The sequence below is a fragment of the Beta vulgaris genome, chromosome 2 (genome assembly GCF_026745355.1).
Source record: "Beta vulgaris subsp. vulgaris cultivar EL10 chromosome 2, EL10.2, whole genome shotgun sequence".
In the NCBI taxonomy this organism is placed as follows: Eukaryota; Viridiplantae; Streptophyta; class Magnoliopsida; order Caryophyllales; family Amaranthaceae; genus Beta; species Beta vulgaris.
Window position 1 is genome coordinate 20584463 of NC_079203.1, and position 15940 is coordinate 20600402.

A 15940-nucleotide genomic window follows, 5' to 3' on the forward strand; every position below is an offset into this window, starting at 1 on the left:
TCGTTAACTTCTACAGACCTGGTAGAAGTGTTATCGGAATCTACGTCACTTTCCGTCATGACGGAGGAGGACCTAGAGATATCTTGAGAGTCGGAATTTTCAGAATTGGAAGACATTATAAATAAGACGGTATGCAAGATGGGGAAAAGTTTTGATAAAATACCTGGAAGTAAGGATGCGAAGAAGAAATACACCGGAATCAGCAAATAGCGTGAAGCCGGAATGAGAGATCAAGCAAAAACCGCCAGGAACGCGGAAAAGGATTTTTGAGAGAGAAAGTCCGATATGAGCACAATCGCAAGAGAGAGAATGTGGGAAATGAGAAGCGGAGGTCGCACCAAGAGTATTTATAGAAGAAGTCGCGGTCAAGATTAAGCGACTCTTCGCCTTCCCGTCCCGATCATGCCACGTGTTTCAGTAGCACCCAGCTGTGAAGCAGTTACTCTTTGAAGAGCTCTTAATGCTGGTGCGCAGCTCGAGGCGACGATTGGAATTCTCTGGCCAACGTTTCGCATTCTTCCTCCAAAAATAGATCAGCATCTCCCATGACGGTTTGCAACCTACTAAGCAGGATATGCCTATGCAATTCATACCGGCTTGGGGGCTAGTTGTATGGGGGATGACTAAGTTCCATACCGGTTTTCATAATACCGGTTTAATAGCTTTTGGGCTTACGATCCTGGACTTAAATCCAGCCTATATTTCCAGTGCCTACGGGCCTAAAAGATATACTTTCAGTAAAAGATAAGAATATATCCTAAGGGAATATTCTTGGCGATATTTCCTGCAAATACCGGGCCCAACCCAGATATGGGCTTATTCGGGTCCCTATAAATACTCCGTTGATCTGAGTCATGAGGTACGTTCACGAATCCCAATACATTATACTTGAGAGTTACCGACTTTTAACCTGATACTGACTTAGGCATCAAAGGGGCGTTCCTCGGATCAACCCCCGAGGCTAGTTTACTTATTCTCTTTTGCAGGGATCCAAACCGGCTTCAATACAAGGACTTAACGGTTCAAGACCCTGTAATTTGTCCCATACCGGAACAATAGGTAAGCCTCTAAATAGTGTGTTATTTCACTAGGAACACTACAAGAGGGGGGGTGAATTGTAGTGTGGAACTTATTGCCCAAATAATGCGGAATTTAAAACATAAGCAATAAGGAACTGATAGTGCAAGAGAGATTTTTACGTGGAAACTTCTTGTCTCAATACAAGAAGAAAAACCACGACCTACTCAGGATTTAAACTCTTCACTATAATAGGAAATCTCCTATGATTCAACCTATTATATACGCAAGTTCCACTCGAAACTCCAACTCTCTCACAATCTCCACTCTATATTCTAGACTTAACTCTAAGTCTTTCAAGAGTTCCCACAACTTTACTCAAACCCTTCACCCCTATATAGACTTCACCCTAAGTCTACGCATACACAACAAGAACTTACTCAAGTTCCTAACTCGAACTTACTCAAGTTCATAACTCGAACTTACTCAAGTTCATAACTCGAACTTGGTACAAGAATTCACTCAAACCCTTTACCAAGTTCCCATTACGAGAGTTCACTAAAACTCTTTAACCCCAAACTCAAATACAAACGCTTGATAATTTGGTTTAACTCTAGTATATAGAAACTGAATAACTGTAAAGGAACATGGTACTCGTAGGAACTTGGAACTCACAGGAACTGACTCAAACAAGGAATAGAAGATATATTTCTTTTGTAACGCTATTCCTTAAGCCAAACTTATGGACTGACATAAGTCTAACACTATGGAAAGACACTAGTCAGACAATCTGAAACTCAAATGAACTTGTATATTTATAGCAGTCTTTTAGAATGAACGTGGGATTAATCATGTGTTAGTGGTTAAACCATTATATCATGATGTTCCTTACACGGAGGAACACGTTCTTTAATCATCCCATGATCTCCATGATTACTGTTAAACGTGGGAGAGAATTAAGTTACTGCTCCTTAATTTTAGCAACAACTTTAAGCATTAAATTGAAAATCTAATTTAATTAAAAACATTTTAATTATTAATACAAATAAATCTTTTACAAAAATTATCTTTAAATATTTCCATAAAACCCGAAAAGAATTTTTATTATCTTTAGAAAAATAAAAGATTTTCCTTAAAATCAGATTTTTCCTTAAATAAACACGGTTACCTATAATCTAGGCATAATTTACTCAACTGACATAAATGAACCGTTGTAATGCTCCATCCTAAATCTAGTTCCTTTTAATAGTTAGTTCCTTTAACTTAGGTTTAATAGACTAGCATGTCTGTTCCTTAGAGAGGAACAGACAGACAATTTCTTTAACAACACTCATTATACGTATTATAAATCTAGCCTTTTTATTTTCCAAAAACTACAAAGATAAAATTAGATTAATTAAACTCAGATTCCTAAAGAAACCGATTTTATTAAACCTATTTTATTTAAAACTTATCTTTTATTTTAAACTAAAACTTATCTTTTATTTCAAAACTAAAACTAATCCTAAAACGACCAATGTATATTATTTATAAATAATTAACCAAGTAGAGATTTATTAAGAAACAAACTCTAAATAAATTCTTATAGATAATGTGCATCAGATTTATTGACTCTTAAATACTTTTGACTCTAAGTTCCAAAAGTTCCTTTGTCCCTACGGGTTCCTTTAGACCTTGTTCCATTACCTTTCACGTTTCCACATACTTACATGAATCCTAGAAAATAAACTCATATTTTATGCCTTCATGCTCCATGCTGCTCCAACTCAAGAACCGCAAGTTGATAGCTCCACCTTTGGAACTTCGGTGTGCTAGTTCCTTTAAGAAACTTCGCACTCATAGTTCCTGATCAGGAGCTTCTTGTTTCAACTCTGAAACGTTATATTGTTTCTCCCATTCAGGAACTGCTCCAGAACTTCATATTCAATGTTCTTCATAAGACGCACCTAGAAACCGCTTTATTTATGTTTCTTATAGGAACTCTTTTAGGAACTTCACTTGTTGGAAAACCTTCATGATGTGATATATTCAACCTTTGATGACTTGTTTCATGTTAATGTAATATGCACATCTCAAACACACATGTTAGTTAGATAATCATCATTTGTTTACAATCATCAAAATAGTACATGACTCAACAATTTTCCCCTTTTTGATGATGACAAACAAATGATGTTTATCACAAATTAAGCAATAAACGATACACTTTAATTCCCCATAATGAACAAGTCATGCATGTATATGAAGGAAATATCAACATAAATAAACACATCATACAAAGAACATTCATCATAGAAGGATATAGACTTAACTTTATTTGACCATAAGCATCATACATATTCTTCCTCCTTTTGTCATTATCGAAAAGGATTATCTTACACACATTTATTTTAGGTAAATCATATACAGATAATTTTATATGCTACACTTACCACCATCATGGTTAAACACTTGTTAGTCCCAAAAGCCTCAAGAATCTCAGTTTTCAAACTTAGGATGCATGTGCTACACAAATTTCCAACTCACAATCCAAAGACCCAACTTCAAAAACCATCGAAGGAACTTGACAAGTAAGAAAATAAAAGTCAAGCAAAAATCAATTTTGAAAGTCAAGAAGGGATTAAGAGATAGGACATCGTAATATCCGGCTCAAAGAAATATGAAAGAAGTTTGTGAAAAAAATTTAGTAGAGGGAACTTGAGATATATTGTGTGCTCTATGGTTTAGACTTATAATAAGAGGTTCTCAACAATCATTAGAGTTAATCACTTCACCTCACGCTTTTGAAATCTCTGTCAAACCCCACACACATTCACCTTGCTTGATATATATCTATCAAGTTCACTTTACTCAACTAATCAGCCTATTGAGTGAAGGAACTGGAACAAACTCATCTTTATAATCAAGTTTTTCCATTTTTCCGCTCATGTTCCTCTTCTCATCAAATTCATGAGTAAGCATCTTCACCACCATATATATGACATATTTACTTCTAAGTAATAAAGATTTGATCACCTTTGTTTACCCTTCCCTTTTTTTCCTTTTTTTTTTATAGAAAAAACAAGGGTGTCACTACAAGTTGTTCCACTTTTCCTAGAATGTCACATTTACCAACCACAAAGAAGTAATTGCTTACTCACACATACTTGAAATCCACCACCAAGAATGAAAACATATATATCGATGCCTTCCTTATTCCCCCTGAGTTCCTTACCATCCCTTCATCATTAGGAATTTATATGAGTAGTTCCCTCTAATGACATATCCTTCTGAGCATCAATTGATAAAACATAAAATACTTGCTTCTCACTTCTTCCTTAACTTCCCCCTCAAAATGAATTTACCATTTATCACTCTTTATGTATCATTGAACCATAAAAAGTCATGAATTTTAATTTAGAGCACATGGAATTAGGATATTTGAAGTGATAGGATATGAATAGAATGAAAAATTAATTAATCAAAGGGTATTTGAAGAAACGTGGTGTGAACTGTTGATAGTTGGCTAAGAATAGGTTTTTTCCCTCTAAAAGTTAAATGAAATGAAATGTATTAAGGGAATTTACCGTCTTGTTCCAACAAGGTTTCTTTCATTGTATCTTTGGCAACTTAGGACTTTCATGTTTGACAACATCCACAGTTCTATTATGAGACCTCTAACACTCTTAGGCAAGGGAATATGCCTTTACGACACAAAAATTAAGTGTAACATATTTACGTTAGTGTGCATATAATCACTTCAATTTTAGTATGTGTAAGAACCCAATTCGATAAAACTTTTGGAAAAGAACATGTTTATACTCAAGTCATACTTCATTAAGTCTTGTTCCTCTAAACAGTCCATGAAAGGTGAAATTATAAAGAACATATATTCATATAATTTTAAAGCAAGACTTATAAAAATTATGCATTCAGATTAATAAATTTTAACAATGTAATATATTAATGTGAATAGAAACATCATAACTTAAGTCATATTTCACCATGAATATAAAATTACCTCAAGTATTGGACTGATTTTGATGACTTACTTTTGAATTTCGAACTGTTAGTTCCATCATTTTGATGTCTTCACATCTGATGGAAACTTTCATTCCAACTTGACGCATACTGATCATTCTTCAAGAGTTCCTTGTTATGTTTTATCCTTGCATAATTATATTCCAAGAGAGTAGTTGTGCTCCCTGTATAGAGTTTCTTTGTCGATGTCACTGTGAATGAATCGCAGGAGTACTTATTATCTTCACGTTAGAGGCAAGGAACTCACTTCCACATATTTATCACTACAAGAATCTGTGTTTTTAGCGATCGCTTCAATCGGTCGGTAAAACACGAAAAACGGTAGGTAAAACTTTTACCGACCGGTGAACGGTCGCTGATAGTCGGTAGGTATAAGGCTGGTTGGTAATTTCAGATCACCGACTGAAAGGCGGACGGTAAAATTTTACCTACCACTTTTGGGTGATTACCTACTGTTCCTTTGTAGTAGGTAATTACCTACTGATTTCCGGTTGGTAAATGCGGTAGGTAATCACCTACAAGCAATGTGTTGGTATTTACCAACCGGATATGTGGCGGTCGGTAATGTAAAAACAACGGTAGGTGATTACCAACCGTTTTATACATTTTACCTACTATTTTTGTTAGGTTAGACAACATTTTTAGATGGGTAAGCCTACCGTTATTCGGTCGGTAATTTGCTATTATTTTCTATAAAAAAAACATTATTTTTACCACAATATAAACTAAACCTCCATTTTATATCAAAATAATAGGTTTGTTACAACATATATTAAACATCATATTCTCCAAAATATAGATCTAATAGTAATTCCAACAACCAAAATCAAACATCATTTTTCTCAAAATATATAATATACTAATAAAAGACTATAAATCTAAGTACTATAAGAAAATTCCGATCCACCACCAGAAGGATCACGTGGGTCACGTGGTTGGGTGAAAGGGAAAGTACCTCCACACTGAGTCATCATTTGAGAATACTCTTCCATTATAGTCTTCATCTCCTCCATGTATTTTTTTGCCTCTTCCCTTTCCTTTTCCGTTTGGAGACGATATGTCTCCCACTCATTTTTTTGCCTCTAAAATTCAGTTATCTGATCTGCTAATTGTTGCTAATATTGCTCCACGATAGTTGAAAGCTGAGAAAGCATAGAAGGCGTGTAGACACTAGAAGAGCTACTAGTGCGGGTTGATGATTTTTTGTAAAGAAGATAACTGCTTGTACCTAAGCCAGGAATCAATCTTTTTTTCCTCTCATCCACTGTCTCAAAGTACACTTCATTGGGATCTTTGTTGACTCCCTTCTCTCTATAATCATCCAATTTCTTATTATAATCATCCTACATCAAATAGACAATTTAATATGCATACATAATATTTTCAGGAAAAAATAGACAAAATTTTGTTTAAATTTATACTACAAAAAAAATGAATACATATAACTTCAACAACATTATAACTCAAAACTAAAAAAACAAAATGTTCATATTTTTTATATAATGAAACAAGTAAATTATAACTAATTTAAACACCGAACAATATCAAAAATAATGAAGCTTTAATGCTTAAAATACTTGCATTTCTAGAAAAAAAAAATAGGCAAATTTTTTATTGTATTTTGGAACAAAAAAAATGTCATGCCTACAAACATGTAAAGTAAAAAAAAAAAAAAAATTATATTTCATGTAACAATCTTTCCAATAATTCAACCAACCATTCATCCAACCGTTCATCCAACCAATCATCCAAAGAACAATCCAAACCATCAAAATATTATACGTCATCCAACCAACGATCCAAATATATTAATAATTTGTTATTGGAGCAAATGAAGTACACTAACCATGATTTATTTTGATTTGGAGCCAATGAGTTGCTTGTCTTGGCCTGGTTGTCGTTCCTTTGAATTCGTCTCCAAGTAAATATCAGCAGCTTTTGGCAATACTCTTCCATTTTTTGCAGCCTAGTCAAAAAAATAATCAACTTTATTATTATTTTATACTATATATAATATCGAACTTATAAATGGTTACTAAAAGCAATATACTCAACATCCTTCTTGCATACTCGGCCGTAGAAATTGAACCTTGACAATGTCCAGGTTCCACAACACCTTCCAGCGATCCTCCTCTTTTGTTCTTTTTCGCTTGTTCAGATTTTTTCTTAAATTCATCATCTTTTGTTTTTTGCATAAGTTGTTGGTGTACTTCCTCCGGCATCCATATTGGTCTTACACCTTTTTTCTTCGATGTCACCCAATGATGCAAGTCTTTAAGTCTTTTAGTTGCTTTGCGTTGAAAACCTTCTGTTACTTGCGAATCCAACTCCGAGCGCCAAGAGTATTTACGTTGTATCATGCAAAGATTAGAACTGACTAAATATTTATAGTCTTATATGCGATAGACTATAATTAAGTTAAAGTGTTAACCTTGAAAAGATTAAACCAATGATCTTTTGTTGATTGACTTGTTTCAGTCCAATTTCTACATGGCTCAACGTAGTGCTCTTTGAAACATTCCGTAATAGATCGAGTGACTTTGTTATTGTCAAACCTTAGAAAGAATAAAATAATTATAATACAACACAAAATTTGTAACATAATTACAATAAAAACGTTTCATTCACTAAGAAAGAATTAGCATATACTAAGATGGATAATATAAACACTAAGATGAATATTATAAACACTAAGAAAGAATTATCATGCACTAAGATAAATAATAGAAATTATAATATGAAACATAATGGATCAAAATCATTTTTTACCATAGCTTAGTAGGGTCCAGCTGATTGCTTGTAGAAAGCGCGCCTTCACCCTACTCCTCTGTGGTGACAATATCAGCATTCGATAGAGGATTCTCGCCCTCATTATCATTTTCCAGATGTGGAGTAGACTGGCTTCCTGAAGCTCTACCTTGTCCGCTAGAAGAAGACATCTAAAATAACACAGATTAGTAGAACGAATAATGTAATATAAACTTCAAAGTTTTTTATATCAAATTTAAGGATTAAATAGGAATCAACTTAAACTTCTTAACATATTATATAATATAAAGTGTAAAAAATAAGAATTATAAAATCAATCATTACTAAATCCACCAAACATAATACAATGTATCGAAATTTAGAAGTTCATAAGACACTACAAAATCTAATGTATGATTCACGGTGTTATAACTACATAAAAGTAAATGGGTCTAAATCTTCTTCCGCATCATCATCATCATCATCATCATCATCATCATCATCGTCATCAAAATCTTCGAGATTCTCATAAACTTGTAGATCATCTTCACTATCATCCTCGTCGCCATTATCAGAATCACTACTATCGTTAAGCATTACATCCTCGTTTTGTTCTTCTTCCCCGTCAAAATCATAGTCTGGAATCTCATTTGGAGTACAAAGAGTTGAAGGAACATCACTCATCTCCTCTTGAAAGAATAATGAGTCCACTGGAGTTTCAATTGAAGACCTTGTCTTAGTCTGAAACACCGCCCACCATTGCACTCTACCCCTACTTAAACTAGGATAAGGGGCATAATAGACTTGGCTAACTTGGTATGATAATACAAAGGGATCATATTTTGGGTACTTCTTACTATGATTTATTTCAATGAGTTTGTATTGTTCATGTACATTTAAACCACTCAAAAATCCATCCAATTGCACTTAAACAATATCGTCTTGTAGACTTCCAATGGACCATGGTAAACTAGTTCAATTACTTCCTCCAAAATGCCATAATAATTAACTTCCTCGTGACTTTTAACACACACTCCATAGTTCATAGTTGATTTGTGTTTGCCATACTCATGTGTTTGAAAATTATATCCATTGACGAAAAACTGATTCCATGACTTCACTTGTCTAACGGGGCCCATTGATTATTGACGAAGCATGATTAGAGATGTTTTTAACTAGTTAAACATCACTAGGCATAAAAAAAAATTTACGTTTCATATTTGCTTAATATACCACTATTTGCAAGAACATAAAGGTGTGCATGATCATACTATTTATCTTGCAAGAAGCGTAAACGGCCGTTGGTAGATGTACGCCCACAATCCACCCTAAACATCTCAGGAACATTTGGATCATGATGGTTCTCAATGACTGAAGTGACGTTTCTATCCAAATCTCTTGTTTTAGTATCAACTTCTGCTTGGAAGTAATTCGAACAAAAATATGATATTTCCTCACATAGGTATGCATTGCAAATAGAACCCTCCACACGTGCCTTCTGTACAACCTTACGCTTCAAGTGATTGAGAAACCTACCAAATAAATCAACATGTAGATATCGATCGTGAAAACTTTATTATATTAGAACTCCATTCTCAAAAGACGTTTTTTTACTTAAAAATTTCTGTGTTACCTTTCAAAGGGATACATCCACCTATATTGCACTGGACCACCAACCTTAGCTTCATAAGCCGAATGAATCGGCAAATGCTTCATCGAGTTGAAGAATGCAGGAGGAAATATCTTTTCAAGTTTGCACAAAATTTCAGCTATATTTTTATCTAAACAATCCATATCATCGACTTGGATAGTGGATGCACATAAGTCACGAAAGAATTGATTGATCTCAGTAATTGCTTTCCAAACATGCGAAGGTAGCAACTCTTTTAAAGCAACCGGTAGTAACCTCTCCATAAAGACATGACAATCATGGCTTTTCATTCCAAAAAGCCTAGATGTTCGAAGATCAACACATCTACTCAAGTCAAATGCATATCCATCCGGAAACTTTAAGTCACGAACCCATTCACATAAGACCTTCCTTTGAGCCTTGTCAAGTGCAAAAGGGGCTTTTGGCATGATTTCGTTTCCCCGTTCGTCGTAGGTGAGTTCTAACTATCGACGCTTACATAGACACTTCAAGTCTTTTCTCGCACTAACATTGTCCGAAGTTTGGCCTTTCACATCCATCATTGTGTGTATAAGTTGATCAAAAAAGTTTTTCTCAATGTGCATGACATCTAGGTTGTGTCGAATAAGCAAATCTTTCCAATAAGTAAGTTCCCAAAAAGAACTTTGTTTAGACCAACCCTTTTTAGCTTTCTTCAAGATTTTGAGAGCTTCAAGGACTTAGGAAAGTGTTATTTCCCTAGGAACACTACAAGAGGGGGGTGAATTGTATGTGTAGAAATAAACGTAACTTTATGCGGAAAGTTAAACTTAAACAAATAAACAAGCTAGAGGAACACAAGGGATTTTTACGAGGAAAAACTTCTTGGGCCCAACAAGAAGAAACAACCTCGACCACTAGGGATTTTAAACTCAACTCTTTCACTAATTAGGCCAAACAACTTTGTTACAACCTAATTCTATTCTCGAGCCACACCTTGAGTTCCTAAACTCAAGTTCCTGAGCCACTGTTCCCTTAACAGTAGTTCCTCTCAACTTCACTCGAAGTTTTCTCACTCTTACTAGCTTTACTCAAAGCTTCTCTCTTACATAACTTCACTCAAAGTCCCCTTACCCCAAAAACCAAAATACAATTGATATAAATAAGCTTAGTGGAATTAGAGTAAGAAAGCAAAGAACAAATGGCTATTATGAGAGAATGAAGGCACTGACACTTAATTAGTTAAACTCACTTAATTACTTAGTCAGACACACTTTATAACTTATTTAGACTTCAATATTTATAGTGACAAACATATAGAACGTGGGAATTAAAATCGAGTTCATGTTAAATCCCTTATTCCATGATGTTCCTTCCCTTAAGGAACACGTTCCTTAACATATCCCATGATCCCATGATCTCTTTTTGGACGTGGACATGTTTTAGCCACTGCTCCTAAAGATTAGGAGTTTCTTGAGCTTTATCCGAAAATCAGTTAACTTTAAAACAGATTTAAAACTGAATTTTAATCTTTAAGAAAATATTATCTTTTAAATAAAATCCTCTTAAAAATCGGATAATTACTTTCTTTTCTTTTTCGAAAAACAAAATCTTTTCTAAAAAGATTTTCTATTTAAAACTGATTTTCACTTAGAGAAAAACGGTTTCCTATTATTTAGGCATGACTTACTCAATTTCATAATCGAACCGTTATACTGCTTCAAGCCTAAGTCTAGTTCCTTTTACATGTTAAGTTCCTTTAACAGATTTGTATAGTGCCATTTAGTTTGTTCCTTACAAAGGAACAAACTCTCATTCTCAAATAAGACTACCAATGTTCCTTACCATCCTTACTTGTTCCTTTTACAATGGAACTAGAAAATAAAACGCCTTGCTTTTATTCTTCTAGATCCAATGCTGCTCCAGTATCACTTTTGGGAAACATCTTCACTTAGCCTTCGAAATCCTTACTTGACTTCTTCTTTGACTTAGTATTCTCTTTGTTCCTTTCAATGATACCTTAGAAAATCATACACTTAAATAACTCATTAGTTCACTACTTAGTTTGCATCTTTGTTTCTTTGTCATCATCAAAACTAGGGTTCAACAGAAAGTCTTTCACACATTGCCACATATCATCTCCGGACATCATAGCTAACCATGCCATTTTCCACTTTGTTTTTGCGAAAAGTTGTTTTATTTTTACGAAAAGGGTGATCATGTGGAAGAAACTTCCTGTGGCAATCAAACCATGAGACTTTATTGCCATTATCAAGCCCAAATGCCTTAGTTTCTTCCATCATATGGACAAGCCTTTTTTCCAGTAGTAGCCCATCCAGATAACATACCATATGCAGGAAAATCACTTACGGTCCACAGAAGCGATGCACGAAGCATGAAGTTTTGTTTCTGTGAAATATCATAAGTCATAGCACCAATCTCCCATAATTGTTTGAGCTCTTCAATTAATGGTTGCATGTAGACATCTAAATTACCCTTTGGATTCTTAGTACCGAGAACTAGTAAAGAGAGGAACATGAAAGGCTTTTTCATACACATTGATGGAGGCAAATTATATGGAGTAAGAATTATTGGCCAACAAGAATATTGTCCTCCGAACTTACCAAAGGTTGAAAAGCCATCAGTGCACAAACCTAATCGAACATTACGTGTCTCAGAGGCAAAATCAGGAAAAGTGGTATCAAAATGCTTCCACGCCTCACTATCACTAGGATGTTCCATAGTACCCGAAACACAAGGCTTTTTGGCATGCCATATTATTTTCTCTGAAATATTCTTTGTCGCATAAAGCCTTTGCAATCGGGGTTTGATAGGAAACTATGTTAGGACCTTTTCTGGAATAAGCTTGCCTTTAGGAGTCTTCTTGTAGCGATCACACTCACATACACTACACTTCATTAAATGTGCATCGCCTTTCCAAAATACCATACAACCGTTACGACATGCATGTATCTTCTCATGTGGGAGTTGTAAGCCTTTAAGAACTTTCTTAGTATCATAGAACGTTGTACTCATATGGTTGTTATTTGGAATCACTTTATTCAATAAAGATGCAAATCCATCAACACACCTGTGTGGTAAATTGTACTCACACTTCAAAGATATTATTCTTGAAGCCATCTCCAAGACAGATACTTTGCTCCCTTCGTACAACGGGCTATCGACAGCTTTAAGGAGCTCAAAAAATTTCTTAGCTTCGTCATTTAGCTCCTCTTCGACATTATTTATTTGCTCATTGTTTGGATTTTCTTCATTATGTCCAAGAGCATCAACAATCATGTCTTGATAAGGATTTGATGGCTCCGATGGGGGTTCGTCAACAATTTTCCTGTGACATAGCCAATCAATATAGTTATGACAAAATCCTTTTTTATAAAGATGTTCTCTAACAATGTCAACATCAAAGAATCGTTTGTTATTACACCGAAAGCATGGACATCTTATTTTATCAGCGTCTATGAATTTATGATTTTGTTGTGCGAATTCAATAAAATCTCGAACTCCATTCACAAACTCAGTCTTGAGAAAGCGTCCCTCACGCCTATCATACATCCAACTAAGCTCTCTTCGTTTCATGATCCTCAATTCTACACATCTCAATTAAAACAATATTACTAACAAACTCTGAGAAAATTAGAGTAAAAATAGAAAAGGGAACTATAAAGGCCTAAATCGTGTTTTTGATACATCATCTCTAATAATGCATGAGACCTATTAGGCTATTACAGTGTCAAGTCATGCTATTGTTTCCTTTTTTTTTTCAATAGTTGTCAAGTCATGTTTTCTAAGGCATGAAAGTATATCTGGCAATATTGATTCATTTTGCCTCACATTAGAAAGAATTTATGCTATATCAACTCTTTTCTTTTCTTTTTCCTTTCAGCCAAAATGAAAACCCCATGGACTTAATATATCATAGCATTACCATACTCAGTATTATACAATGATCTAAAAAAAATAAACAATACTAATATTTAAGTACTCTTTTGGTGAGCTAGTATATACTACCTCTGTTTCAAATTAATTGTTACACTTACACTTTTCACACATGCCGATGCAAAACTTTGAGGACATATATCTTTAGTTTTGTATTTATAAAAATTATAAAAAGTACATATTAATAAAATACATACTAATACGAATCTAACAAGATCCCACATGACTATGTTTTTATTCACGTATAAATCACAAACGAGGGTCAAAGTGCAATTTGTGAATAGTGTAAAATGTCAAAGTGTAACAATTAATTTGAAACGGAGGTAGTAATTGTTAATAGAAGGGTGGTATTTGATTATCTCTTACACCAAGTTGGATAGGATCCAGGAGCAGTTAGTTCCCTAGCAAGTGGCAAGTAGTTATACATCATGTATCCTAGTAGACTAGTATATGGACCATTTTAGGTGACACAACGACTGAGTATTACCATGTATTTCTTATATAGATTAGTTCAACATCAAAATCTCATCAGCAACTAGCCAAAACTATGACTGTTGTTTGCGCAAATTTATGTATCAGATTGTCTAAAACAATTAAAAGATTAACTATAACATTATTAGTTAAACAAAAGATAACAAAATTTACAATAAATAACTCAAAAGTTAACATAAATTCCATGAAGTAGTATATTTCGAGAAATTCAATGCAACAATATATATTCCATGAATCAGTATTAAATCAATGCAACAATATATATTCCATGAATCAGTATTAAATCAATGCAACAATATATATTCCATGAAGCAGTATATTTCGAGAAATTAAGAAATCAGTACAGTGAATTACCTGATGATGATGATGGAGAAGAAGCCGGCGATACAAAGCGAGCGGCAGACGACGGTGAAAAGTAGTGCGGCGCGACGACGGTGAAAGCTAGTGCGTGTAGATTTACAATTGAAATTCAATATTAAAAAAAATAGATGAATGTGGCAAAATTGAGAAATCACGACGGTGAATTTACCTGATGATGATGATAGAGAAGTAGAAACCGGCGACGGCAGTGGGAGGCGTGAAGATGATAATGATAGAGAAGTAGAAACCGGCGACGGCAGTGGGAGGCGTGAAGATGATGATGATAGAGGAGTGGGAGGTGTCGGTTTCTCCGCAAACGTTAGGGTTATTTTTAACTACTGGTAGAGTGAAAAGGAAAACGTGGGAGGTTAAAAATCTGAAATTGCTAATAGGACTTTACCGACCGCTAAACAGTCGGTATTCTTAATCAGCGATCGGTATTCACCAACGACTAATAGAAACAGTCGTTATTTCGGTTGGTAATTAGCGTCTAACATAAAAGCGGTCGGTGAATTTAGAAAACAAACGCTAAATAACGTCCCAAATAAAAACGATCGGTGTTTAGATTAATAACAACCGCATAAGTGGCGGTCGGTGTAAACGGTTGGTAAAAGAGCGGATTCTAGTGGTGTATTGAGTTGAACTTCTATTTCATGAATTGGAACTTGATTTTCATTTTAAAGCTCTTCTCCATGAGGTCATATAGATGGCTATTGTTGCTTTTGATCGAGAGTGACATATTTCATGTTAGGAATTCTAGCTCCATAGGAACTTGTGAGTTCAACATGAAAACCATATTTAACTTGTTTACTGTGAACAAATAAGTTAGTTTCACTTAAAATAATATGCTCACTCATTACTGTGCACATTGTTTTATTTGTTGTAAATTTGGTATGCTTTGCAATTGAAGGTGCGTCACAGGAACATCGTCTCTTCACTTATATCAACAAACTTCCCTAGTAGAATATTCTACTTTTGAGTTTGTAGGGTGTCTTGTTGATCAAAGTGGTGTCTAGTAGGGTGTCTTGTTGATTTTAAAAACTGATTTTATGCATTTAATTTAATGGAAATAAAATAAGTAGACAATAGGAACAATTGGCTATTATAAGAGAATAAATGCACTGAGACTTTAATTACTTAACTCACTTAATCACTTAGTCAGACACACTTAGAACTTCATTAATTAAGTTCTTATATAATAGTAATTTGGATTGAACATGATATTAGATCATAGGATCATGGATTTAAACGTTGTTCCTTTCCTTGAGGAACAAGCACATCGTGCACCACTTTATATACGTTCAATTGAACGTGTTATATCCAGTATCTCACTTTCCAAAATTCTAGGAAATTGTTAAGCATGATCTCTTATTATCTTCTCTTATCCTAAATAAGAGTTTAATTTCAATTTTTTTAATAATATCTAAGAAGGTTTCTCTTTAAATATAAATGATTTAACTTAGTTAAAATCTTTTTCTTAAAACCTTCCTAAATTTTAGCCTTAAACTTCTATAACCATTAGGACGTGAATATCAGTTAATTGTTGATTCATGCTTAATTACTATGTTCCTATGACTATATTAGAGTTCATTTGAATCATTTTAGTTGTGCCAATACGTCTGTTCCTTTCAAAGGAACTGACGATCATTCTCTTATTACATCTATAAGTTCCTTTGCCAATATTCGTAGACAAACCTGCAAAATATAATTATACTTGCACCAAAACTTGATGAGAAG

General features: G+C 34.2%; 2 long non-coding RNA genes across 2 annotated transcripts; both read right to left on the reverse strand.

The window, feature by feature from the left end:
• Positions 1-5754: 5754 nt before the first annotated feature.
• LOC109134482 (uncharacterized) lies at positions 5755-7968 on the reverse strand. The gene is made up of 4 exons (XR_007271839.2): positions 7807-7968; positions 7093-7592; positions 6884-7003; positions 5755-6380 (listed from the first exon to the last, which is right to left on the reverse strand). It is a non-coding gene; the product is annotated as an uncharacterized LOC109134482 (long non-coding RNA).
• A 3957-nt stretch (positions 7969-11925) lies between these two features.
• Positions 11926-14833, reverse strand: LOC109134481 (uncharacterized). The gene is made up of 3 exons (XR_002039370.3): positions 14373-14833; positions 14198-14284; positions 11926-12743 (listed from the first exon to the last, which is right to left on the reverse strand). It is a non-coding gene; the product is annotated as an uncharacterized LOC109134481 (long non-coding RNA).
• Positions 14834-15940: the final 1107 nt, after the last annotated feature.